The following is a 27,319-nucleotide window of genomic DNA, read 5'->3' as shown; positions in this document are numbered from 1 at the left end:
ACGGTGAGAATGGCGTTTTCTGACACAGCCTCTTCCCTCTGCCGTGTGCTAGCGGGTCGCACAGGTCCCGGGGCAGCAGAGGCTACTGGCCAGGGAGACGGGTCCTGATGCGCACTCGGGACTCCTGTGTCGGGAGATTCCGTGTCCGATGCACTTTGTGGGAACTGACGACTCCAGCAGACATCCGGGACTGAGTGCTCTGGCCCAGCGTGGGTCCCAGGTTTGGCCAAGTGCCCTGGCCTGAGCCTCAGGGCGCATCTGGAGCAGGGGGTGGGGCCACCCTCAACACTCGGGACTTGGGCTCCAGAGCGGTTAGACAGACGCAGAGGGTGCTCTCACTGACCACACCCACCATTCAGAAAACATCACACGAGGTGCAGGACACGCAGATAACCAGGGAGGAGCCCTGACCGCCTGCCGGGCCTGGGGAACGGGAACGCGGCTTCTGGAGCTGTGCCCCTCAGGGACTGGGCTGTGCCGGACCCAATCGTCACACCCAGTGGGTAGGTCTGCAACGGAGGTCCCTTCCCTTCCAACTGCTCGTGTGGCCTGGGAACCCCCGGACACTCAGCCTCAGAGCCGGATGCCCCACCCCCCATCCACCTGACCCAGCTTCCTGCGGGGCCAGCTCTCCTGTCACCGTCAACGCCCCCGTGGCTGCAGAGCAGAGACAGGGGGCTGGCGAGTGGCAGGTCCATCCATGTGGCTGCTGAGTGTGGGCAACAGGGGTGATGGTGAGTGCTGAAGTGGCCCGCGGCCCCACGGGAACGGGTGTCCAGCTGCAGGCTGGGGCGCCGTCCAGGGGAGCCGTGTCATTCGCCGTCGTCAGTGCCTGCTCCGTAGATGCTTGTCCTGAAGCCCGTCCTTTGCAGGGACAGCAGGTGGCTGCGCTGGCCGCCGAGACTCCTCCCACTTCTTCCTGCCGCGGCTCCTAATGGCCGTGCTGTGTTGGTCCTCGTGCGGCAGTGGCTGTGACGCCTGTCACTCAGGACCATCATCAGTGGGCTGGAAGACAGAAACTCGCCGGCCAAGAAGGCTTCCGGCCGTGCAAGCCTGGGGCTCTCCCGTCCGCTCTTCCGTGTCCTTGCGAAGTTGAGAGCCAACAATGTCCCAGCTACACGTTTCTCATCTTGTCCCTTAAAGACAGACGGTGAGTGAGTGTTTGGCATTCCATCCTGATTAAAACATCCTACCTGGTGATGGACAGAGTTCACAGAGGAAAGAAGTGAGAGGGAAGTAGAGATAGAGGACGGGGGGTGGGGGTGGAGATACCACTTGCCAGGTGGCTTTACCTGCGTCTGCCATGTGGGTGCAGGGGCCCAAGCACTTGGGCTGTCTTTTGCTGCTTTCCCACGCACATTGGCAGGAAGCTGGATCTGAAGTGGAGCAGCCAGGACTCGAACCGGTGCCTACCTGGGATGCTGGTGTCACAGGTGGTGGCTTCAGCCTGCCAGGACTGTGACCGAATCTGCAGGGCATCCTGCAGGGCACACACACTGGGCGTCTCGTCCTCCAGGGCCAGCCCCACGGTCCTGTCCCAGGTGTGGGTGGGCACCGAGACCAAGCAGCGGGTGGCGGCCATCCCTCTGCGAGGCTCAGTCCCGTCTCTGCAGAGCCACGGTGGCGTTTTGCCCTTTGCAGTGTTAGGAGCGAAGATGGGTTTGTGCTGTCCTAGGTGTGTGTGTGCGTGCGGGCTGGTATCTAATTTTCCATCAGCGTGTGTCTCACCCGGGGACACTTCCAGCCCTCTGCAAAGGTGCTTGCATGTCCTCACTCAGGCTGGTTTAGAAGCAGTGAAGGGCCCGGGTCTCAGCCAGCAATGCAAGGAGTGAAGCACACTGGCTCCCTGGCACGGGACTGAACCGCACGGCAGGTGCACCCGGGGCCCCTTCCAACACGGCGAGCCTCGGGAGCTGTGAGGGCCGAGCGCAGGGACTCTGGGCGGCAGGGCAGGCTTGTTGCAGTCCTGATGGGCATTGTTGAAGCTGCGAGACGCAAGTGAACCCTGCGCGTCTGTGGACTTCTTTTCCTTTCGGCCTCTTCCAGTGGCTTCCTGCTCGCACAGGGCCAGCGGAGCGGCTGCTTGGGAGACGCGGACACGGTGCTGCGCGGGTGGCGGCAGGGATTCCCGCTGCGGCTCACGCTCACGCGGGGCAGACACCTTAGAGGCTGCTGTGCCGGCGGCGAAGAGAAACAGCGGCGGCATCCGGTGTGTTACCAAGACCAGGGCGGGGCACCCTGCACAGCAGAGGCTCCTCAAGCTCCTTCCCTCCCCCAGGATCGACCCGCCTCTCCCCAGCCCTGCCCCCCCCCCCCCGCCTCTCCCCAGCCCTGCCCCCGCCTCTCCCCAGCCCTCCCCCCGCTTCTCCTCAGCCCTCCCCCCTGCCTCTCCCCAGCCCTCCCCCCGCCTCTTCCCAGCCCTGCCCCCGCCTCTCCCCAACCCTGCCCCCCCGCCTCTCCCCAGCCCTGCCCCCCGCCTCTCCCTAGCCCTCTCCCCTGCCTCTCCCCTGCCCTCCCCCTGCCTCTCCCCAGCCCTGCTGCCACCTCTCCCCAGCCCTCCCCCCTGCCTCTCCCCAGCCCTCCCCCCTGCCTCTCCCCAGCCACCTCCCCCAGCCCCCCCACGCCTCTCCCCAGCCCTGCCCCCCGCCTCTCCCCAGCCCTCCCACTGCCGGGTTCATCCTCTCCGTAAATGGGGTTGCCCTGGCAGGAGCCCTGGGAATTGCTCTCGGCTCCCCATTTTTCCAATAGCCCACAAGTCTGTCACCCCATCCTGTCCCCACATACCAGGTCCGTCACTGCCCCGTACCCCAGCAGTGCTGCCTGGGCCCGAAGCACCCCCGCCTTCGGCCTGCTCTCTGCCTTCCCCACAGGACCACGGGCACCTTGAAGGAGGGACCTGGAGCTCCTTCCTCTCTGAACCCCCAGAGAATGCCGGAATGGTCTAGAGCTCAAAAATATGTGAAGAATGAGTGGATAAGAAACATTACCGGCCAGCACCACGGCTCACTAGGCTAATCCTCCGCCTTGCGGTGCCGGCACACCGGGTTCTAGTCCCGGTCAGGGCGCCGGATTCTGTCCCGGTTGCCCCTCTTCCAGGCCAGCTCTCTGCTGTGGCCAGGAAGGCAGTGGAGGATGGCCCAAGTGCTTGGGCCCTGCACCCCATGGGAGACCAGGAGAAGCACCTGGCTCCTGCCATTGGATCAGCGCGGTGCGCCGGCTGCAGTGGCCATTGGAGGGTGAACCAACGGCAAAAGGAAGACCTTTTTCTCTGTCTCTCTCTCTCACTGTCCACTCTGCCTGTCAAAAAAAAAAAAAAAAAAAAAAAAAAAAAAAAGAAAAAAGAAAAAAAAGAAAAGAAACATTACCCGGCCTATCCCCCCTTAAAGATTTTTCTCCCAACAGTGGTTAGGAATAAAACAGATTTATAAAGACGTTTAAATCCCTGCCTGGAAGAGTTAAGAGAGCCCGCGTGTTCCAGGGCCAGCAGAGTCTGACGTTTGAGTTTCTGGTTCTCGGGCCCCAGAAGACTTGGAAGTCTGGTTCAGAGAAATTCTGGGGAGCGGAGCGTTCTGGAGGCCCACTGGCGCTGCAACCTCGCCCCCGCCGCACACACAGAGGCTGAACTTGGGACGCGCTCCCGAAACAGGTTCCGGTTGGAATCAAAACTCCATCTTCCTCTTTCCTGTTGTCTTAAGGGCCAGCCCGGTGCGCTCAACCAAAAATCCACCGCTCCCTTGAAAGCCGCTGTCATGGAGAAGCCCTGTGGAGGAACGCAGGTGCCACCTCCTGCTTTTAGCTCCTGTTTTGGATGAAGCAGGCAGCAAGAGATCCGTGTGCCTGTCAAACAGAGGCAAGACAAAGTGCGTCCTGGCGCCGCCTATGTCTGCCTCGTGCATCTTTAGCTGCGTATTTGGTTCGTGGCGATTGTCCCTGCCTTTGGCGCCTGTCTTTGCCTTTGCTTCGGTTCATGCTAATTACCAGGAGACAGAGACGCACTGCTCTGGGCAAGACTAGAGAGACGTGCAGGCGGCCGCGGCCGCATTTTCTGCAGGGCGAAGTGTTCTGTCTCATGCAGCGGGTTCTCAGAGGTAGCCCATGTGTGACAGGGGAGGGACACGCTGCCGGGCTCTCGCCGGGCCTTCGGATGCCTGGGAGATGTTGCTGACCGTTCCCAGTGGCCACAGCGGCCGCATCGCCGGTCTCCAGGTCAGCAGCGAGGCGTTGGATTCGCATGGCTCTTGAACGTTCAAGAGCTGCCAAAAAGCTCAGCACCTGGTGGACGAACCGGGCTCTGGACGCATGCGGTCATTGCTATGGTAACTGCCATTAGCACAGTTTTAACGACCTCATCAAACAATGAGGCCCCGGCCGCAACTGAACAGCAGCCCGAGCGAGGCAACTTGAAAACCCGTTTGAAGCATTCCTGGGGAAAGCTAAATGCAAGCAGAAATAAATCATCTCAGGCCTGAAATGTGTTAGAATTTGAACTATGGGGTGGACGCTCCCTGCAATGAGTTCATGGTTGGGAGCAAAGAGCTCCGATAAATGGGCCGAAGCCACGATCAGTTGTAAGGGGAATACCTGTGCGCCACAGTGGTCCCCTCCGCTTCCAGGTAGGCCAAGAGAAGAGAGGGGCTTGGCGACCTCTGTGGAAAAATGGAGTCAAAAGACACATTCCGGGGTAAAAGATTTTGAAAGCCAAGCACGATTTTCTACAATTCACATTGAAGACCTCTCAGACTTTCAGTTATCAGGACACGTCCAGGAACAGTTTCCACGGCTTTCCGAGGTGTTTTCGGCGTGGATAGGAATCTATGAAGAGATGATAACCACCCACCAAGTCTGTGTCCCCAGCGTGGCCGGAGGGTTGGCTGTGAGCAGGGCCAGGCCTGTTACTGTCTGTTTCTCTTGAAACTCAAGTGCTAAGAGCATGCATCACTTTGATAATCCCATCAAGCTGTGCGTTCGACAGTAATGCAGCCCCTTTGTGTAATTTAACAGCAAACCATAAGACAACTTGAAAAGCACTGGAAACGTTCCAAAAAATACTTGTGAGAAAGTGGGAAAAATATTGTTAAGAACACAACGGCGGCGCGTGTCTCAGCGTGTCCGTGTGCGTCGGGACGTCACGCTCGCATCGTGTGCTGACTCCGTCCTAACGCCGTCAGTGTCTCCTGGGGTCGGAGGGCGGTTTCTCTAAATAGCCAAGGAAAGCTCTGGTCACCCCGGGGTTGGGCTGAATTCCAGAGTTCACTGGAACATGAGCCAAGAGTGTGTTCCCCACGCGCCGTGTGCATATCCAGGTTCCCCACAAGGCCTTTCTCGGGGGGATCGTGTTTTGTTCTCAGGGGCCGGGCCAGAAGCTGCTGTTGAAATGGGAAGCGGGTGGCTGGGGTCCCCATGGGCACACATCAAGGTCGTTCCTTCCTCCTCCTCCCACCCTGCACTGTTGGACTCCGCCCCTGTGGGCGCTGCCTGGAGTCCGAGCCGCTTCCCCGGGCAGCTTGGTCCGCCCAGGGCCTTCGTGCGCGGGGAAACAGCTCACGGCCCCACTCCCGGCTCCTCGGCTGCTCGGTCCGACTCTCCTTAGCACCCACCAGGTTCTCAGCAAACGGTGCTGAAATGCTGTGTTGAGATTCGAAGCCTCTTGGGCTGTCAGCGTTGTTGAGGAGGACAGGGTTTTGTTTAAAAAAAAAAAACTTTAAAAATTATTTGAAAGGCAGAGACAGAGACAGATCCGTAGGTCGATCAATCCCACCTGCTGGTTCCCTCCATAAACGCACAACAGCCAGGGTTGGGCTGGGCCAAAACCGGGGGCTGCGGACTCACTCTCCCATGCGGTCACAGGGACGACACCACGTGGGCCACCGCCCGCTGCGCCCGAGTCTGTGCTCGCGGGAAGCTGGAGCCAGGAGCAGCGCTGGACGCGTGGGTCTCGGGCGTTCTCTTAACCTCAACACCAAACGACCACCCTGACGTCACTTCTTTTAAAATCGACCTCTCTTCAGGAGATGTTACTAACGGGTAACCACAGGAGAGCAAGAAATTCTGTAATTTTCCGTCAAAATCTTAGACAAGCGGGGACTTCCAGACTCACCACGTTATTTAAAAATAAATTTGAATTTATTTAAGTAAATACGAGATTTAAAGTTAAGCCTTTCCTGCCGCCCCTGCTAATGAAGGATAAGCACACGTTTCTAGAAGTTTCTGCCAAGCCCCTCCCCTCTCGTATGTACCATCCTCCGATGACGCCTGCAGAATTCCTGGTTGCGTCTTCAAGTCACCGAAACCCTGTGGCCACTTTGAGGCAGCGCTGGCCCTGCCTTGCCCCTCGTGTCAGTAGGGGTTCGGTGTCAGTGCACAGACACGGTGGGGACGCGGTGTTTCACCAGCACCGCTTTCGGCTGCTCCAGCTCCCCTCAGGGTTCCGCCCTGTGTGGGAGGCAGGAGTGGCGATGGAGAAGATCCAAGCAGGCGGACGCTGGGCACAGCCGGCCCCGTCCGGATCCCAGTCCCGGGAATCTGGAGTCAGGACGCAGGTTTTCTGTTCGTCTGTCTGGGGCCAAGCCAGGGCTGAGACGGCCGTGTGTGAGTCGCGAGTGGAGAGAAGGGAACAAGCTTGTCCACACGGAGAAAGGAGCGGGAAAGAGAGCCAGAGGAGAGCGAGAAAGAGAGGAACCAGGCGCCCCCAGACGCAGGGTTGGGGCCAGGACTGATGTATACCAGGGCCGTCTCTCCATGAGGCACCCCCAGATGCGGGGATGTGCAGAGGGCTATTCTGTACCAGGGCCGTCTCTCCGTGAGGTGTCCCCAGACACAGGCATGGGGCCAGGGCTGTTCTGTACTGGGGCCGTCTCTCCGTGAGGCACCCCCGGATGCAGGGATGGGGCCAGGGCTGTTCTGTGCCGGGGCCGTCTCTCCGTGAGTCGCCCCCAGATGCGGGGATGTGCAGAGGGCTGTTCTGTGCTGGGGCCATCGCTCCGTGATCCACACACCCTAGAGGACGCAGGAGCCACGCTTGCTTCCTGGGGTAAACGCCCGCTTGCTCCACGAGCTCGGGCAGCCGCTCCTGGCCAGGTCCAGGTCGGATCATTTCCAGGGTGAACCGTGGCGGACCTTGGTGGCGTGAGTCCTCGTCAGCGGGCCGTGGCTGGGCTCTGATGTGCTCCCGCAGTGCCGGCGGTGGGAGCCGGGTCGCGCCGACGTCTGGCTCCACTGGATCCTGATTTGCAGACCCCGGGCCCGAGGGGCTGACGATTTGTCTGGTTGGCCGCTACTCAGTTAATGGACACGCAGATCTGATCATTCGAGAGCCATCTCCTGGATGGAGGAGAACAAATATTGATCGAAACACAAGGGCTCCTTCATTAAAATCGGGTAAGAATCTCGTGTAACAGGAGATCTTGCCCATGACAGTATCCATGTGCAGTATTCACGTACTAACAGTGTGTTTCCTTATTTCACAGACAGCGCTGAACAAAGTTTTCCACTACAAGTGTAGACGCTGGAACCAGGTTTGGTTTCTAGCTCAATCGTTCAGTGACTGTGTGAGTGGGGGGAAGGCAAGGGGCCGGAGCTGTGTCTCAGTTTCCTAATCTGTAAAATGGGACAATAGCATTTAGTTTGCAGGCTTCTGTTTTGGTTATTTTAGGTTTTTTTTTTTTTTTTTTTTTTTTTTTTTTTTTTTTTGACAGGCAGAGTTAGACAGTGAGAGAGAGAGAGAGAGACAGAGACAAAGGTTTTCCTTCTGTTGGTTCACCCCCCAAATGGCCGCTATGGCCAGCACATTGCAGCCATCACACTGAGCTGATCCGAAGCCAGGAGCCAGGTGCTTCTCCTGGTCTCCCATGCGGGTGCAGGGCCCAAGCACTTGGGCCATCCTCCACTGCACTCCCGGGCCACAGCAGAGAGCTGGATTGGAAGAGGAGTGACTGGGACAGAATCCGGTGCCCCGACCGGGACTAGAACCGGAGGTGCCGGCGCCGCAGGCAGAGGATTAGCCTAGTGAGCCTCGGGCGCTGGTCAGGTGTTTTTTTTAACATCTAAGTCTGTCATTGTATTGAAAACACAAAGGGCACTGCGTGGCACACAGTGTCCCAGTAGCTGTCACCATTGTTAGTCCAGATGGAAGTCACACAACTAGTAAGTGGCAGATTTAAATAAACAGTTCCCCCATAACAGTCATTTGCAATTTTATTGTACTTTACAAATATCAAAGCCCTCACAAACTCATTAATTTCTTGCAATCATAGGCATGTTTTGGCTATGTGGATTAAACCCCGTATTACAGATCAGAGAAAGTAGAAGATGGCTCAAGGTTATACAGATAGCAAATATCAAAGGCTTTCACGTTTTGTTTTTCAGTCTCCTAACGAAATACGGATCCTGGTTTCCCGATACGCACATCAGCAGGATGTCAGCCGTTCCTAAATAACTGTATTAACAGGGAGGGGCTCTTACGTGAGCATCTCAGCCGACCTTAATCATGGAGAAGCTCAGAGCAGGAAGCGAGCTGGGGCAGGCAGAGAAGCCTCCCACGTCTAGCCCTTCATGACGGGAGTTTGAGTTGGAGGAGTCGAGGCCGGATCACGCGGCAGCAGGTGCGGCTGTGGCCTGAGACGCCAGCACCCAGTGTCGGAGCGCCGGTTCCAGTCCTGCCTGCTTCCCTTCTGTCCAGCTCCCTGCTAATGCACCTGCGAAGGCAGCAGGCGATGGCCCAAGTACTGAAGTGTCTGCTGCCCACTTGGGAGACCCACGTGGGGCTCCTGGCTTTGGCCTGGCTCAGCCCTGGATGTTGTAGGGATTTGGGTACTGAACCAACCATTGGAAAATCTCTCTCTCTCTCTCTCTCTCTCTCTCTCTCTCTGTCTCTAGTCTTGGGTCTCATCTTGGACTGGCGTTCTAGAATGTTGCTACTTTGATGCATTCTGGACCCCACCCACACCAACGCGCATGGTTACCTTACAGCCTGGTGTTTAGTCTCAAGACAGGACTGAGGTCAGTGGTGGACGTTCAGGGTGAGAGAACCAACAGGGCCAGCAGAACAGCAGGGCTGAGGGGAGACGGGCTGGGAGGCAGTGCTGCCGTAGCTCTGTAGCTCTCCCCAAGGACGGAGCGGCTCCAACCGTGGCGATGGTTTCTCAACGCTCTGGAGCCTGGGAAACTCAAGGCCAAGGTGGTGGTGGACTTGGCTCTGGTGAGGGTTCTCCCCGGCTTGCAGATGGCTGCCTTCTCTGTGCGCCCCAGGGTGGAGAGAGAGGGGGCACCCGCTGGTGTCTCTTATTGGAAGGGCACGAAACCCACCACGAGGGTGCACCCACGAACTCATCTAAGCCTGAAACCTTCCAAAAGCTCTTGGCTCCACATACCCTTCCACCGGGGGAGGGAGGCAGAATGTGAGTCTTGAGGGGACACCGACACTTGGTTTGTGACCGTGGGCTCTCGCCGAGAGGAAAGGGAGTTCTGACAGCTGTTACTCCATGAGGCCATTCCCCGGGAGATGCCCTCCGGCTACGCACAGGAAGGCCTCTGCATCTCTGGCTACACACAGGAAGGCCTCTGCATCTCTGGCTATGCACAGAAGGACCTCTGCATTTCCGGCTACGCACAGGAGGGCCTCTGGGTCTCCGGCTACGCACAGGAGGGCCTCTGTGCCCAGCTCTTCCGTCTCGGAGGTAAGCCTGTTACTGATGATGGGGCCGAGGTGCGGGAGCTGTGATGGCCGACAGAAAGAGGAGGAGGCATCTCTGGGGTCCTCGGACCCTGCCCCTCATGTGGCTGCAATCTGCATCCCAACCCTAAATTCAACAGAAGACGCTAAAAATAGCAGCCCAAGTGGTGGCCCACAAAGCCAGCAGCTGCGCAGGTCAGAGGGAAAGGCTGTCCATGGAGCTCGGGGTGGAGAAAGGGACGCGGGCCCTCGCGGCGGGGAATGAGGCACGGGGCTGGGGGCCCTCACTGTGGGGCCTGAATGACTAACTAGGGAGAACATCTGGCATCTGTGCCTTACAGACAAACCTTCGAGCTGCATTTGATGAGCAAAGAAAGCAAACGCCGCGTCAGCTGAACGGAGCCGTCGCTCATGAAGTGAGTGCAAATGTGATATCATCCCCTTTCATCATCCGATGTCTCACTAATCAGTAATGAAGAACTCTGATAGCGCGGGCCTGGTGTGCTGCTCTAAAATTAAATGGAAAGAAAAATAATTTGGGAATGTGATAATTTTGTCTGCGGCACCTGAGGCCCGGGGAATGTGTCGTGCTGCGCCCAGCTCATGCGCGTCCCATCCTGGCGCTCACGGTGTGTGCAACACGCTCTAAAACAGCAGAGGCCTGTGCTGACACGTGCTCGGCTGACTTCAAGCACCCGCTGCACTGCCGAGCGTCAGCCATCGGCCTCGTGGCTCAGACATCCGCTCAGACGGCCACGCCCGCGCCTGGCTGGCTGGGTTCCAGGCCCAGCCTTGCTCCCGACTCCAGTCCCTGCCAATGCAGACCCTGGAAGGCGGCCGTGCAGGCTGGAAGGGATCGGGCTCCTGCCACCCAGGTGGGAGCCTGGCACAGCTCCCAGCCTCGTCCCAGCCCAGGAAGTGCTGCGGTGTAGCAGACCCCTGGATGGGAGGGCTCTCTCTCCCCTTTCTCCATCTCTCTGTCGCTCAGAGAAATAAGACAAAAACGGAGAGAAGAAAAATCGCCTCTATTCTCAATAAAATAACCACAGTTAATAGGTTGATTTGTTTCCTCCTAGTGTTTGTGCATAAAAGGGAAAGTACTTTTTCCATAACTCGTGTTCATGAACTTGAAGTACTATGTTGCTGTTTTTTGAAAAATCAGACTCATTCTGCGTCCAGGCAGCATTCCGTAAGCATTTCCCTGCTATGAAGCGTCTTTAGAAAACCTGAGACTTGTAGGTCGCCTCACCATCGGCAGAATGCAGCTGGCTTTTCCTCGCTCTCCGATGCATCTCAAGGCTTGTGTTTTGGCGCCGGCTCCGCCACTCCTGGGGTGTGAGCTGCAGGGGGACTGCTCCCCTTCCCGGGGGCACGCAGCAGGCGTCAGAGGCACAGCTCAGCCGCCCGGTGGCTTCCCCAACTCAGCCTGGGGTGCCGCAGACACCCCGCTAGCTCTGCCTGGTCCTTTCAGCTGCTGAGAGCAGGAGCCGGGAGTTCAATGGTGAGGGCAGAGCAGGTGCACAGCTCACAGCAGGGATGCAGCACTGCGGGCCTGGACTCCATGCTCACCCCTGTGTTTGGGAAGCAGCTTTGGCAAGAAGGACCACTGCCAAGGTCACGTGAACAGGTTACCTGGACTGAGGCTGCACCCGCCAGGTGGGCTCCCAGTGAGGGCACCTCCCACCTCCCACCTCCCACCTCCCACTTCCCACCTCCCACCTCCCACCTTCCCACCTCCCATCTCCCACTTCCTGCCTCCCATCTCCCACCTCCCACCTTCCCACCTCCCACCTCCCATCTCCCACCTCCCACCTTCCCACCTCCCAACTCCCACCTTCACAACTCCCACCTTCCCACCTCCCACCTCCCACTTCCTGCCTCCCATCTCCCACCTCCCACCTTCCCACCTCCCACCTCCCATCTCCCACCTCCCACCTTCCCACCTCCCAACTCCCACCTTCACAACTCCCACCTTCCCACCTCCCACCTCCCACTTCCTGCCTCCCATCTCCCACCTCCCACCTTCCCACCTCCCACCTCCCATCTCCCACCTCCCACCTTCCCACCTCCCAACTCCCACCTTCACAACTCCCACCTTCCCACCTCCCACCTCCCACTTCCTGCCTCCCACTTCCCAACTCCCCACCTCCCACCTTCCCACCTCCCACTTCCCACCTCCCACTTCCCACTTCCCACCTCCCACCTCCCACCTTCCCACCTTCCCACCTCCCACCTTCCCACCTCCCAACTCCCACCTTCCCACTTCCCACCTCCCACCTCCCACCTCCCACCTCCCACTTTCCCACCTCCCACCTCCCACCTCCCACCTTCCACCTCACCTCCCACCTCCCACTTCCCACCTCCCACCTCCCCACCTTCCCACCTCCCGCCTCCCGCCTCCCGCCTCCCACCTCCCACCTCCCACCTCCCACCTTCCCACCTCCCGCATCCCGCCTCCCGCCTCCCGCCTCCCACCTCCCACCTTCCCACCTCCCACCTCCCACCTCCCACTTCCCACCTCCCACCTCCCCACCTCCCCACCTCCCACTTCCCACCTCCCACCTCCCACCTTCCCACCTCCCGCCTCCCGCCTCCCACCTCCCACCTTCCCACCTCCCACCTCCCGCCTCCCGCCTCCCGCCTCCCACCTTCCCACCTCCCACCTTCCCACCTCCCACCTTCCCACCTCCCACCTCCCACCTCCCGCCTCCCACTTCCCACCTCCCACCTTCCCACCTCTCACCTCCACACCTCCCACCTCCACACCTCCAACCTCCCACCTCCCGCCTTCCCACTTCCCACTTCCCACTTCCCACCTCCCACTTCCCAGTCTCCGAGGCTGCTGACTACCTTCTTTTATATTCCTTTGCCCATTTCTCCCTATAGAAAATCCAAATCCTTTGTCATCCGTGGAAGACAGAAAATTGCAAAGACTGAACATAGCCTAGGAAATGGGTTGAAAGTGCACGACTCTCACGAATAGAGAAGGCACAGTGGTCCAAGGAACAAGTCCTTTTCGGAGTTGTTGAGTGAGCTCCATGAAAGAGGCTGTGTAGGCTGATCACGTGGCTCAGATCAGGTATGTGGACAACGTATCACATCCATGGGACAAGGGAGAGCCGTGGACCTGGGGACAGCTGCTCCAGTGGTCATGGGGCAGCGTGAAAGTGCTGACCCAGACTTTGGGCAAGACCTTCGTTTCTGTTATGGTTTTGCCAAATTCTGTTTTGCTAATCTTGATGTCTCTGAGTCTCATTGGAGTGTTGAGAACCCAAGGAGTGCTGAGCCTTTGCGTTGGACTTTATGGAGGTGAAATGGAAGATTGTAGGGAAGCAAACACATCCTGAGCCAGAACGGAGATTCTCAGAGGCCGGCGCTGTGGCAAAGTGAGTTAAAGCCCAGGTCTGCAGTGCTAGCATCCCATATGGGCACCAGTTCGAGTCCCCCTGCTCTTCTTCCCATTCAGCTCTCTGCTGTGGCCTGGGAAAGCAGTATAAGATGGCCCAAGTCCTTGTGCCCTGCTCCCATGTGGGACACCCGGAAGAAGCTCCAGGCTCCTGGCTTTGGATCAGCGCAATTCCAACCATTGTGGCCAATTAGGGAATGAACCAGCAGATGGAAGACCTCTCTCTCTGCCTCCCATTCTTTCTCTGTGTAACTCTGACTTTCAAATAAATAAATAAATCTTTAAAAGAAAAAAAAAGAACGGAGACACTCTGTGAAGTCGGAGGCCATCTGTTGCTGCTCACGGGGGCACAAGTGTGGAGACTGTTCTGTGACGGCTTCTGAAACCCCCCTCCCTCGAGCACACAGCCAGGGGGTCTTTCTCTGTCTCCCTTACAGTTAGGCGTGGCCACGTGCCTGAGTACCGAGCGAGAGCAGCACTGACGTGTGCCACCGCCAGTCATGCAGCCCTGCATGTGCTGCATCTCGTGGTGTTTGTCCCAGCTCAGCCAGTCGGAAGCTACTTCAAGCTGGAAGTACCTCGTATCGGTTTCCTGGCTCAGAACTTGGAAGAGAACACACACCAGGCGACAGTACCCGTGCTAACTCTGCCTGGCTGAGAAACCGGCTTCTGCCTCGCTGTGTTTGCAACAGCGGCCGGTCTAGCCACTCCTTCGCCATCCAGCTGCTGTTGGTGGGGCCTTTCCTATGTGGCCACTTGTGTTTGTGGGAGATCAGGGATGCGGCCTGACACTTGCTGGTCCCGACTCAAAATGCAGCAACTCTGGAAACGTCTGGGCCACACCTCCAACAGAGGTGGGGCCCTTAGTGCCTGGAGGGGCAGACGTATAGAAGGCAAAGCACCCCACAACTAGACCTTGAGAAAGTGTGCCCTGTTCAGATGTATTCGGTTAATCATCACCACCATCATCACTAATACAATTGCTGTCATCATCACCACCATTATAGTTGTCATCATCACTACCACCATCACCACCACCATCACCACCACCACCACCACCATCACCACCACCAACATCTTCACCATCACCATCACTATCATTATCACCACCATCACCACCACCACCACCATCATCATCACCACCACCACCACCACCATCACCACCACCACCACCACCACCACCATCACCACCATCACCACCATCATCACCACCACCATCATCGTCATCATCATCACCACCATCACCATCACCACCATCACCACCAACAACACCATCATCACCACCACCACCATCACCACCACCACCACCATCATCACCACCATCATCGTCATCATCATCACTACCATCACCACCATCACCATCCCCATCCCCATCACCATCATCACCACCATCACCATCACCACCACCAACAACACCATCATCACCACCACCAACAACACCATCATCACCACCACCACCATCATCTTCACCACCACCACCACCATCACTATCATCATCATCACCATCACCTTCACCACCATCACCACCACCACCATCATTGTCATCATCATCACTACCACTACCACCATCATCACCACCTTCATCACCATCATCATCACCACCACCAACACAATCATCACCACCATCATCATCACCTTCATCACCATCATCACCATCCCCATCACCACCACCACCACCACTACAATCATCGCCATCACCATCATCACCATCACCACCATCATCGTCATCACCATCATCACATCACCATTACCACCACCACCATCACCACCACCATCATCACCATTACCACCACCACCATCACCACCACCATCATCACCATCACCACCACCACCACCACCACTACAACCATCGCCATCACCATCATCACCATCACCACCATCATCGTCATCACCACCATCATTGTAACAACCTGTGCTCATCACTAAGCAGGTGTGGAGCAGCTACCAAGCACAAGGATTAGGTTCATTCTTTGGTGGAGCCTGCCTATGCAAGGGAAGCAGACAATAGCACAACCAGATAAACGTAGGGTGAAGCTTTTGGCTGTGATAAGTGCTATAAAGAAATAAAGCAGAATGATACAGAGGGGCCTGACATTTGAAACGGGGGTTTGTGAAAGGTGTCTCTGAGAACAGACCTGGTGACAAAGTGAGTGAAACCATGGTGCTGCATTACAACTAGTGTCAACACGCATGGGCTCAAGGTGCACACCCAACACCAGAAGGTGTTGCTCCCTCTCTTCGCAGAGGAACGACACAAGACCCTGCGCTGTTCTTTCATCTGCTCGGCCCTCCCCGGGTTTGCTGCTGATTCTTCCCGGGTTGGCTACTGTCCCTTCCACCTCCGTGGAAGGGCGGTTCCCCCTGCCACTTTCCCCACTTCCGCGGGGGAGCGGCACACCGCCGGCCGGCTCTCTCGGGGGCTGCTCAGGTGTTCCTTCAGATGTTCCCCTTAGATGTTCCTGGTGCATTTTGTCTCTCTCCTCCTTTATAGTCCTCTTCCACCAATCCCAACTCTGCTACCCACACGCCGAGAACGCTGCTCTCCTCCAATCAGGAGCAGCTCCTGCAGCTTGTCAAGTTGGTGAGAGGCAGCTGTGTAGAAGCTGTTTGCTCCTCTCCCAGCGCCATATTGTGGGAGAGCAGATGCATAGAATAAGTCTTAATTCCAGTAACAGTCTAGTCCGAGTTGCTCCCCACAAGAAGGTGAGGCTTTCGGCCCCATGTTGAACTTCTCAGAGGATTTCCCTCTGTTTCGGTAGATTTTCTACAATAGTTTTGGGTTCACAGAAGAATTGAGCAGGAAGTGCGCAGTCCCCACCCCTTGCCGCTACACGTGCACAGCCAGCCACACCGTAACATCCCCTGCCAGGACGGTGGTGAACCTGCATCAACACCCCAGCGTCGCCTGAAGCCTATGGTCTGCTGTGAGGCCCGGTCTTCAAGTGTACACACTGCGGGGCTCACCAGACATATAACGACAGAGTTCCATCACACCCCGAACGCCCTGTGCTCCCCTGCTCCTCTCCCACGTGGATCCCTGCAAACCACGCGTGTCCTTGCATGTTCTCTGGAGTGTCCAGCTGGAACCACACAGGCCTCCCGATCGGCGCCTTTCACTCGGTGGGTGGTGTGCATCCAGGTCCCTGCGTGTCTTCACAGCTTGATCCTCACTGCTTCTCAGTCCTGAAGACCGTGCCGGTACGGCGCTGTTCACCCACTCACCTACCGGAGGGCACGCGGCTGCCTCCATGCTTTGTAGCCTGGTATAAAGCTGCTTAAACCCCACGTGCAGGTTTCCCAATCATTTCAGAAAATACCAAAGACTGGAGTTTCTGGGTTGTATCGTAGGGTGTTTCATAAGAAACTGTCAACCTGTCTTTCTTTCTTTTTTTTTTTGGACAGGCAGAGTTAGACAGTGAGAGAGAGAGACAGAGAGAAAGGTCTTCCTTCCGTTGGTTCACACCCCAAATGGCCACCATGGCTGGCGCGCTGCGCCGATCCGAATCCAGGAGCCAGGTGCTTCTCCTTGTGGGGAGCAACTCGGACTAGACTGTTACTGGAATTAAGACTTATTCTATGCATCTGCTCTCCCACAATATGGCGCTGGGAGAGGAGCAAACAGCTTCTACCCAGCTGCCTGTCACCAACTTGACAAGCTGCAGGAGCTGCTCCTGATTGGAGGAGAGCAGCGTACTCGGCGTGTGGGTAGCAGAGTTGGGATTGGTGGAAGAGGACTATAAAGGAGGAGAGAGACACCATGCACCAGGAACATCTAAAGGGAACATCTGAGGGAACACCTGAGCAGCCCCCGAGAGAGCCGGCCAGCGGTGTGCCGCTCCCCCGCGGAAGTGGGGAAAGTGGCAGGGGGAACCGCCCTTCCACGGAGGTGGAAAGGACAGTAGCCAACCCGGGAAGAACCAGCAGCAAACCCGGGGAGGGCCGAGCAGACAAAAGAACAGCGCAGGGTCCTGTGTCGTTCCTCCACGACGAAGACGGGGAGCGGCACTCCTGGTCTCCCATGGGGTGCAGGGCCCAAGCACTTGGGCCATCCTCCACTGCACTCCCGGGCCACAGCAGAGAGCTGGCCCGGAAGAGGGGCAACCGGGACAGAATCCGGCGCCCCAACCGGGACTAGAACCCGGGGTGCCGGCGCCGCAAGGCGGAGGATTAGCCTAGTGAGCTGCGGAGCCGGCCTTGCATGTATTTTTGTTGGATTTGTGGTTTTCCTTGCTGCACACAGGGAAGTCATTGAGGTTTGAGTGTTCACCCTGCAACAATGAATGGTAGGGCCCTGTCTTTGGCCATAGGGCTTGTGAGTGCTGGTGGGCACGAATGCAGATTGGTCTGCTATTCAGTTCTCGAAGAGCTACCAGGCTGTGCCTGGGATCCCATTCACGCCCCTGCTGGATGTCGGGCAGGGGGTCCTCTCAGCTCTGCCCCCACTTCCTCCAAAGAGCCTGCCCAGCTGCCTTCCACTCCACCCCAAAGAGGCTGAGTGGCCACTCTGTGTGTTTTTATTTTTCCTATCTGACACCCAATTCTTTTAGAGGAGAGTGTAGCTAATTCACCTCTCTAATGCCAGAGTTTAACCTTGGATGCGACCCAAAGACAGGAGCCAGTAGACTGTGCTTTGAATGAATTGCTACATGCTAATGCGACGCCTGTTTGGAGCGAGCGCTCTGGGGAAGCGTGGAATCCCAGCCTGAGCTGCCTGCCAAGTCTGCCTGTTCACTGGAGCGTCGGGGACTTCGCTGTTTCACTGATGGACACCCCGAGCACGCGGCATCTTCCCTCTGCTCACGCTGTGGTTGGAGTAAATCAAGACAGAGCCCATGAATAGCATCTAAGTGGTGAGCGAGCCACCTGGGAGAGACAGAGGCAAGCCTCCCTGGTGTAGATGAGCGTGTCAAAGTGATTCGTCCAGGCGAATCTCTTCATCTGGCCGCGTCTCCCTCTGCAAGGCGGCTGAGCAGGGCCGCGGTGGACGCTGACGATCCGCGGACATCTTTGGCCTCTCACTTCCTCCTTCTTCACGTGAACTAGTGTCAACTGCAAGAGCTGGTTAAAAATCCCTCTAGAGCTTCCACGACACCAAATCAAAGGAAATGCAGACTGCTACACGTGAGCGGAACGTAACCCGGAAGTGACATTGGGAGCGGCATCGTTGGCTCGGGACCGTCATCGGCTTCCACCCTGTCGCCTGCCTGGGGACGCCTCTCAGAGGACGGGACCCCTCGGGGACGGGAGCGCAGGCTCCCTGAAGGTGGCCAGCATTTCTGCTTTGAGGATGTTTTCTCAAACGTTGATTACGGAGCAAAGAAAACCTCGGCCTCCCCAACCACCCTGAGAGGAGACCTTTTCCCCTGGAGCGCGCTCCAGGCGCCCGTCAGCAGAGCCGGGTGAGAGCGCGTGCAGAGGCAGAGGTCACCCACAGACGAGGGCACATTGGCAGCAGCCGGGCCCCAGGGCCCTGCCCGGCTTTCTCCCACCAGAGCCCTCCTGCTGACGCCCCGATGGGCACAATGGTGGGAAAGCTCGCACTGAGATGGAGAAGAGAATTGGCCTTGAAATACGGGAATCGTGCCTACGATGCCTTTGTGGACAGCTGGTGAGGCACAGAATAGACACAGGCCTCTTTGCAAGGCAGCGAGAATTGGCATAGCCAGCAGCTGCAGCGAGGCCCACAAAGACCCTCGCGCCTCCAGAAGCAAAGCCGGGGCAGGGACCCGCGTGGAATCCTGAGTTTTGGAGCACCTGCCCTGTCCAGCCACCTCGAGCGAGAAAGAACCATTTGCTGCCGGCTGAGCGTTCCCCAGAGTCTCCCAATTAAAACAGAAACCGACGTGATGGCGCTCTGACATTGCGGTGGTTAAAAATACATTTCCTCTGCAGCTGATAACAATTCAGCGAAGACTGCTTTTATTCCTCACTGTCCAAAATGTTCCCGCGAGTTTCCAGGCCCTTCTATGGCGAGGGTCTGCTAAATACCTCCTCAATTTTGTCATCCCGGGCGATAGGTCGGAGCGCAAACAGCCAGGAAGGCAAGAGCATCAGGATTTTCTGTTCTTCCCTGGGTAAAGGCCAGCCAGCGTGCCCGGTGAGGCTGGAGCCGCGGTGTTGGCACCGATGGCGGGAAAGGGTACAGCAGGGTGTGCGACCTGTGGGTTTCCTGCAGGCCCAGACCTCGCGGGCTGGGGCAGGAGGAGCTGAAAATGAAGGCATTTGCACGCTCAAGACAGACACATCCTCTCTTCTTAGCAGATGTGTGAGCGACTCGCAAGAAAACGGCTTTGCCTGGATCACAGCCAGCACGGAGGGCGGACAGAGCGGTCGTCCATCAGCCTCGCTCTGGCCTCTGCCTGTCTCTCACCGTGTCAGCACACTGCTTGGAAGCTGCTGTCCGCCTTTCACCTGCAAACGTCTGCAATTGAAGCTTTTGGTTAAGCCACACACATTTTTGTGACATCCAGTTTGATTATCTCAGGCTGCTGGAAAATAAGGAGTTTCCTTCAAGGTCCTTGTCTCGAGTCACTTCTTCTTCTTCTTTTTTTTTTTTTTTTTTTTTTTTGACAGGCAGAGTTAGTGAGAGAGAGAGAGAGAGAGAGAGAGAGAGACAGAGAGAAAGGTCTTCCTTTGCCGTTGCTTCACCCCCCAATGGCTGCTGCGGCCGGCGCACCGTGCTGATCCAATGGCAGGAGCCAGGTACTTATCCTGGTCTCCCACGGGGTGCAGGGCCCAAGCACTTGGGCCATCCTCCACTGCACTCCCAGGCCACAGCAGAGAGCTGGCCTGGAAGAGGGGCAACCGGGACAGAATCTGGCGTCCCGACCGAGACTAGAACCCGGTGTGCCGGTGCCACAGGCGGAGGATTAGCCTAGTGAGCCGCGGCGCCGGCCCTCAAGTCACTTCTTCAGACTGCTCTGACCCCAGGCCGCAGCTCGCGGCCACTGTCCTGTGTGCTGGGGCAGCCGCCTCGGAGGCCTGGCCTGCCTTGGGCCCCTATGACGGCGCCACTGCCCTCCTCCCAGGCCTGTGGATGCTCCCCCAGCTCTGACCTGAAGTAGGCCGCTTCAAAACAGGGAGGTTGTCGGGCTTCCCAGGTGTGGGGACGTTTTCTCAGCTGCTGGTTATGCAGGGAGCGGTGAGAGGCACCAGGCCTGGACGTGCTCGGTGTGCAGGGCAGATGCCGGTGGGGCTCGGCAGGGAGAGGCTCAGCCGTCAGCGCCGACGCACGGCCCAGGGGCTTTCCCCCAGATTTCTTGTACTTTTCAGATGCAAGAGGGAAACACAGTAAGAACCCAAAGTGTGTGTGTGCGTGTGTGTGTGTGTATGTGTGTGTGCATGTATGTGTACCTGTGTGTGCATGTGTGTGTGCGTGTGTGTGTGTGTTTGAGGTGAACTTTAACAGCTCATGTACAAGTTTGGGCTTTAGACTTAACTAGTTCTTGGGGATCAAACAGCAATGTAATTAATGGCCTTGCTGTGGCTTTATTTCTTATTGTAAAAGTAACACATTGGGGCCGGCGCCACGGCTCGCTAGGCTAATCCTCCACCTTGCAGCGCCGGCACACCGGGTTCTAGTCCCGGTCAGGGTGCTGGATTCTGTCCCGGTTGCCCCTCTTCCAGGCCAGCTCTCTGCTGTGGCCCGGGAGTGCAGTGGAGGATGGCCCAAGTGCTTGGGCCCTGCACCCGGTGGGAGACCAGGATAAGTACCTGGCTCCTGCCATCGGATCAGCGCGGTGCGCTGGCCGCAGCAGCCATTGGGGGGGTGAAGCAACGGCAAAGGAAGACCTTTCTCTCTGTCTCTCTCTCTCACTGTCCACTCTGCCTGTCAAAAAAAAAAGTAACACACTGGGAGTAGCTGGTGAAGCCACCCCTGCCATACTGGCATCCCAGATCCAGCTCCCTGCCAATGTGCCTGGGAAAGCAGCGGAAGATGCCCAAGTCCCTGGGCCCTGCACGCACCTGGGAGACCAGGAAGAAGCTCTGAGCCCCTGGCTTTGGCCTGGCACAGCCCCAGCCTTTGAGGCCAATTGGGGAGTGAACCAGCGGATGGAAGACCCCCCCGCGTACTCAACTGCTCCTCCAAGGGGCTTCTGGGTCGGGTCCGCCCGTGGTGGGGGTGGGGTCTTCGTGGCCTCGCGGGGGAGGTCGCAGCTGCCCCCGGGGAAGACCTCATGCCTGTCTCAGTGGGGACGCTGATTCAGATCCAGGGCGACCCACACGCTCCTCTGGCCATTTCCGGGAGTTTTGCATGCTTAGTTCATGCTTGCCACCCCGTTTTGGGGTAACGGAGCCCCCAGTTTTCTTTGGGCAGAGTCTGTTGTCTTTAATGTGGCTTGCACTGGAGCTGGCTCACCCTGTCGTCCCAACCCGAGTGAGTGGAGTGTCCCTGGCCTGTGAGCACAGTGACAGGCCCAGGGCGGGGACTGAGAAGAAAGGTGAGCCTGTAAGAGCCGGTACGAGCCAGTACGAGCCGGCCACAGGTTCTGCCTGCAGCCTCTGGAAAGCAGCGTCTCTCTCCCAGCGTGTGCTGGCAAGGCTGGAGCGGTCCTACTGTGGGATAAGCCCGGGCGGGCTCGGGACCAGGTTCTCCAGGACTCTGAATCCCATTTGTGATTTTTTTTTTTTTGACAGGCAGAGTGGACAGTGAGAGAGAGAGACAGAGAGAAAGGTCTTCCTTTTGCCATTGGTTCACCCTCCAATGGCCGCCGTGGCCGGTGCACTGTGGCTGGCGCACCGTGCTGATCCGATGGCAGGAGCCAGGTGCTTCTCCTGGTCTCCCATGGGGTGCAGGGCCCAAGCACCTGGGCCATCCTCCACTGCACTCCCGGGCCACAGCAGAGAGCTGGCCTGGAAGAGGGGCAACTGGGACAGAATCCGGCGCCCCGACCGGGACTAGAACCCGGTGTGCCGGCGCCGCAAGGCGGAGGATTAGCCTAGTGAGCCGCGGCGCTGGCCCCCACTTGCGATTTGAAACGTCCAGCGTGGGAGCACATCTGGGATGCAAGAGCTCCCTGTGGCTGTAGATGGAGCACCTGGATCGAGTGGTGCTGGGTCTCCTCACCCTCACCCCCACTCTGCAAACAGGAGGCACTGCTCCCTAGCGGGCCCTGCACCCGGGGGCCTCCAAGCGGCCACCGCTGGGCTGTCCACCTCTGCCGGCACCTTGCGTTGGTCTTCCCTGTGGACGCTGCGTCCCTCCCCCGGGCTGCCTTCTTCCCTTCTCTCCCCTCGGTCTCTTTTCTCGTCCTCTCTTTATTCCCCTTCCCTCCTCTTTCTCTCTCCCTCTTTCCAAGTCTCTCAATCGCTCTCTTTCAGAACGGTTGGAGACAGGAGGAGGAGGAGCTCCGTCCTTGGCGGGTCAAGCCCAGAGCTCTCCCACACCTCAACCCCCTCGACCCAAAGCAGAACACTGCCTAGCCAGCCGCACACTTCCCAGGGCGGGAGGGGCTTCCCGTTGACTCTGGCTGTGCCCTGGCTCAGGGACTCACCCCTGCGTGCCCTCACGCCACTGCAGTGTGTGTGTGGGGGGGTCCCTGGTGGTCTCGGCGTCTGCAGAGCTACCAAGGCCGTGATGAAATCTTGGCTGTCCCGCCCCACTCCCGCACTCTCGCTGTCCTTAAGCCCTGAGCGTTCTCTCGGTGGACACTGCTGCCAGCCAATTTCCACGAGCCTTCTCTCCATGGGAGATAACCTGGCATTGATAAAAAGCAAGTGGTTGCTTTTAATTTATCACCGAGGACGCCGGCAGCATCTGGAGCTCCTGAGGCACTGACGGGGAAGAGCTGATGTTTTCCCGCACAGAGAGAACTCCTCGTGCTCTCACGTGCTGAAACCCCCTCAGGTCACTGTGTTTGGAGCTCTGTGGTTGCTCCGGGTGAACTTCAATGGCATTAGTTTCTCAAGTTCCCTTTCCCATCGTGCCGTCCTGACCAAGGGCGCCTGCTCCGTCTGGGAATGTCCATCTGGGCTCGGGTCACCCCGGTCGTCTGCTCTTCTCGCAATCCCTCTGTGCACGCCCTGCCTTTCTCCCTCGGGGGTCTTCATGGGAGCAACGCAGCAGCAGGATTCGGGGGAGGCAGGAGTGTGCCCCGCTGTTCCGGCGGCTTCTACCTTCTGGCTCACTCTGCGTCCCCCTCCCAGCCGCTGCCATCCCTGTCCCCACTGTAGCGTGGCAGACACGAGCCCGTGGGACCTCCTCGGGGAGCGGCTGGACCAGGCAACCTGCCCTTTGCTGGGAGGCACTTGGTCCAGGCCTGGGAGGCACCCGGGAGTTGTTCCCGCTTCATTCCCATCTCCCTCTTTCCTCTGTGCTCGGCGTCCAGTGGAAGCAGGCATTTTGGGGACCCTGCCTGGACATCGGCACCCTCGTTCAAGCTGCCCATGAACTTAATCAAGCTGCTCTTTGTCCTTCCAGAATGCATTTGCTACATTTTCGCTTCATTGCTTGGTATCTGAGAAATCTGGATTTGTCCTCAAATGCAAACACGTCTTTAAATACGAGCCCAAACCACGCTTGCAGTGAGAACAGAGGACCTGCCCCGGCTCTTTGTTTGGATGGATTTTATCCCAAGTAAAGAGGGGGGTCTTGGCAGGTTTCTAACTCGTGCGGCCAAGCTTAGACTTTGTAGTATCTTCAAAGCGCTGGCCACCAGGGCTGGTGACTCACTGCCTCTGTGAGCTTTGGGAATCGGGCCAAGGTCATCGTAGGTTTTACAGAATTCTTTCACTGACGCAGAGCCTTGGCTGTGCGGAAATTAGGCTGGTGGTGTGCGTGCGTCCCAGCGAATCTCCAGGGACCCAGAATGGCCGGAGCCTTGCCTGTGGTCCTCAGACATCACCACCGAGCACCTGCCACAACTCCTCAATGAGTTGGGGACTGACGGCCCGCAGAGGTCAGCACCGGCGACTGGCCTCAGCTGGCCCACGGCCAAGCACAGGGAACCTACTGGAATGTTCCACGTGAAATCCAACATGTACCTGGTGACCGAGCAGGGCAGACGACTTGTTTGGGGCCCTGCGGCCAGGCAGAGCTCATTACACTGGGGCGCGCTTCGTTCCTGTCTCACTACACCAAGTCTCTGCTTGCTGACTCCAGTTTGCTTGGGGTTTTGGGCGGCCTGCAAGCACAAGAGGGAGCGCGGGTGTGGAGACTCCAGAAGCCACCATCCTGTCCTCGTTTGCAGCCAGCGCCTGGAGGGAGGAAGGACCGCTGGGTTGATGAGCTGACATCACGGGGAGTCCTGCATGGTTACCAGCTGACAGGACAGCGGCACTGATGGGAAGCCTGGCCAGGGCCTGCCACCTGCAGCCAGTGCTCTCCAGGAACGGACAGTTTGAGAAAGCGGCTGGTCTGTTCGACGTGGAACATACCTGACCAGAAAGACAGACGCAGGCAGCAGAAAACCACTGCCGTGGCACCATCACGCATGTGCAGGGTGTGGCTCGGAGGAAAATCTTCTCAGCTGGGACCACCCAGAACCTCAGATTACCTTCTGTGTCCTTGGCCACTGGGCTCCTGGGTGTTTACACCCGCCAGCCCCTACCAAGTGAGTTCAGCATCAGCCAGCGTGGAGATCCAAGGAAAACCCACCCACCTGTGGAGGGAACACCCGTCAGTGTGCGAATGCGTCGTGGAATCAGGCCGTGTCTACGTCTCACTGCCTGCACACGCACACACACGTCACGTGGCTCACGGCAGAAGTTTGGCAAGAAGGGAAGAAGTAACTTTGGAGGACAGAGGGAGCAGTCTCCTTTTTAGCCGAGATTTACTAAAAGAAACCGACATAAATTGTAGACAGCACCTGCTCTGGCCCACGCGAGGCAGTCCTGGGGGCGGCACTGGGAGGGAGAGGAGCTGTAATTCTCTCCACGAAAGAGCTCTCCAGACTGACTGTAAATGCTGCCTCTGGCTGTCATCTATCTTGAGAAACTGAAGGACTTAAATGGAGGATCCGGGGACAGCGAGACGCAGCTCGCCGAGAGACCGCTGTCTGTGGTTCTCCATCTCCATCCAGCTCAAGCTGCAGCCGGATCGCTCCCCAGGGTGGGCCCGAGAGGCCCCTGGACCCCTCGGCTGACCTCTCACCAGCAGTGCTGAGCCCTCCAGCCCTCACGCCGTCATCAGCTGGTGTTTGCAAGCGACTGCGCTGTGCAGCTGAATAAGGAAGCTGCCGGCTGCCCACAGGTGAGCAGATCTGAGGCCAGGACGCGAATCCAGACGCCCCGCCTTGCCCCACGGTGCAGATTTGGGAGCTAAATCAGCGAGGAGCTCCGTGGCCGGGTCTGAAGTCGGGCAGGTGGCTGCTTGCCTTCTCCACAGCCATGCCCACACTGAGAAGCAACTTCAGCTAAGTTAGATTTCGCAGAGTTTGTCTGGGTGGAGAACTATTTGCCAATCGGACCAGAGAACTCCAGCCTGCAACATTCCTGGGCAGCGTTTACGGGGAGGAAGAGAGGGGGACACGGACAGCCTCACTGGTTACAGCTCCGCGTCCACCATGTCGGGACCAGTGGCCGTCTGGGGCCGGATGAGCCCCTGAGATGCAGCGGTGACAAGACAGTGGCAGAGTCAGGCTTTCGGGGGTCACAGCCGGATCCAGGCAGCTGCTGCTAGGTGAGGGTTCAAGTGCACAGGCACCCTCGGGCCAAATGTGAAGAGAAGCATATGCATTTTAGAACTCTATGGCCAAATCAAAGTAGGCATGCCGGCACCACGTCCTGCCACGCCACTTGGCGATGACCCCATGGTCCTTGAGGGTGGCAAGGTCGGCTTTGAAGGGAGACCTGGACCCAAAACAGAGTTGTCATAGTGGGATGATTTCTTTTGTCATCACGGGGACAGACTTGTAAACAAGCTGTAAAATAACACCACATGTATCATCTACGAAAACGTTATCTGTAGTAAAATGAGGACATGTTACCTATTATGTACACAATTACATAAAACAACACTGTCTGGTTATTTTATGACAATATGTTGTATGTTCACGCGTGTTTCACAGAAACCATGTAAGAAAACTGTTACCCGTGACACTGCATCCGTGCCGTATGCCTAAGGTGCAGCAGAACGAGGCTGCGTCCCAGAGGCCTGGTACTGTTGTGTCATCATTCCATTGCCTACCACCCCCAGCCGCCGGTGCACAGCTCCCTCCTGGTCAGTAACCTGTCGGTTGCATTTTTCTACCCTCCGAAATGCAGCCTCGTCCAGCAGTTTTGAAGTCCAGTGTCAATCTGGATGCAAACTGCTCCCATAATACCAACAGCCGGAAGGCAGCTCAGGCGGATGCTAATTGGAGGGGCTGGCCGTGCCCACCTGGTCCGAGCGTCTCGTCTTTCTCCCGCTGACAGCACACGCGCCTCTGCCTCCTCTGGCATCTCCACCTCCTTCTCCCTGGGTCCCCGCCCCAGGAATGGCTGTCCGTCATGTAGGGCCCCTCACATGCCTCTGGCTGTGTCTGGAGGCAACAGAGCCAAGATATTTGTGGCATCCCTCGATGCATGAGCCTCTTTTCCGGTGGGCGTCGCCGGCAAGGAATGGGCCCCGAGAGGTGCAAGTCCCGAGTGCCGGAATCCGTAAGCCCTGCAGATGTCTGAAGGATGCTGATGTCTGCGCCGAGGACCCCTGTCCACCGGGGAGCAGGTGGACCGGAGGACACTGGTCCTCTTCATGGCCGAGCGATACGGAGCGACATTCATCGCACAGGTAGAACGGGGAGAAGCGGTAGAACACGCTCCTGAGCTCTGGGGCCCTTTGGGAAGTGTCTGCTTTTGTCTGTTACAAACAACACTGCCGTTGCTCACTGTTGTGTAGGTTGTTGTGTGGCTGTGGATGTTTTTGATAGTCCTGTGTGTGTGCGCATGCACACACACACACACACACACGCATCCTTCCGAGCAGAAGGCTCTAATAGAATCCTTCACTTCTTTGGTCTGCTCAGAAAGTCTGTTTCTCCATTTCTCGGCAAGGTGTGGATGGCTGCTCTCCTCTGGTCCCTCGGGGGTCGGTCCCCTGGGATTTTACTGATGCAACTTCGTCTGTGGAGTCCCGGGCTGGGAGGAGGGAGCCGGGCACCTGGGCACCAGGTGCTCCTCCCGGCAGAGGCCCTCATTGCCGTGGGAAGGAGCAAAGCCCCCCGAGACCACAGGGGATGGGCTTGCCCTGCCCAGAGAGGACCCCCGCAGTGTGCTGGTCCCTGTGGTCACCTCTTTCCCCCAGGGCCGTGAGAGGCCACAGCCTC

This window comes from Oryctolagus cuniculus, chromosome 21 (genome assembly GCF_964237555.1).
Source record: "Oryctolagus cuniculus chromosome 21, mOryCun1.1, whole genome shotgun sequence".
NCBI lineage: Eukaryota > Metazoa > Chordata > Mammalia > Lagomorpha > Leporidae > Oryctolagus > Oryctolagus cuniculus.
Note: the sequence above shows the minus strand (reverse complement) of the source record.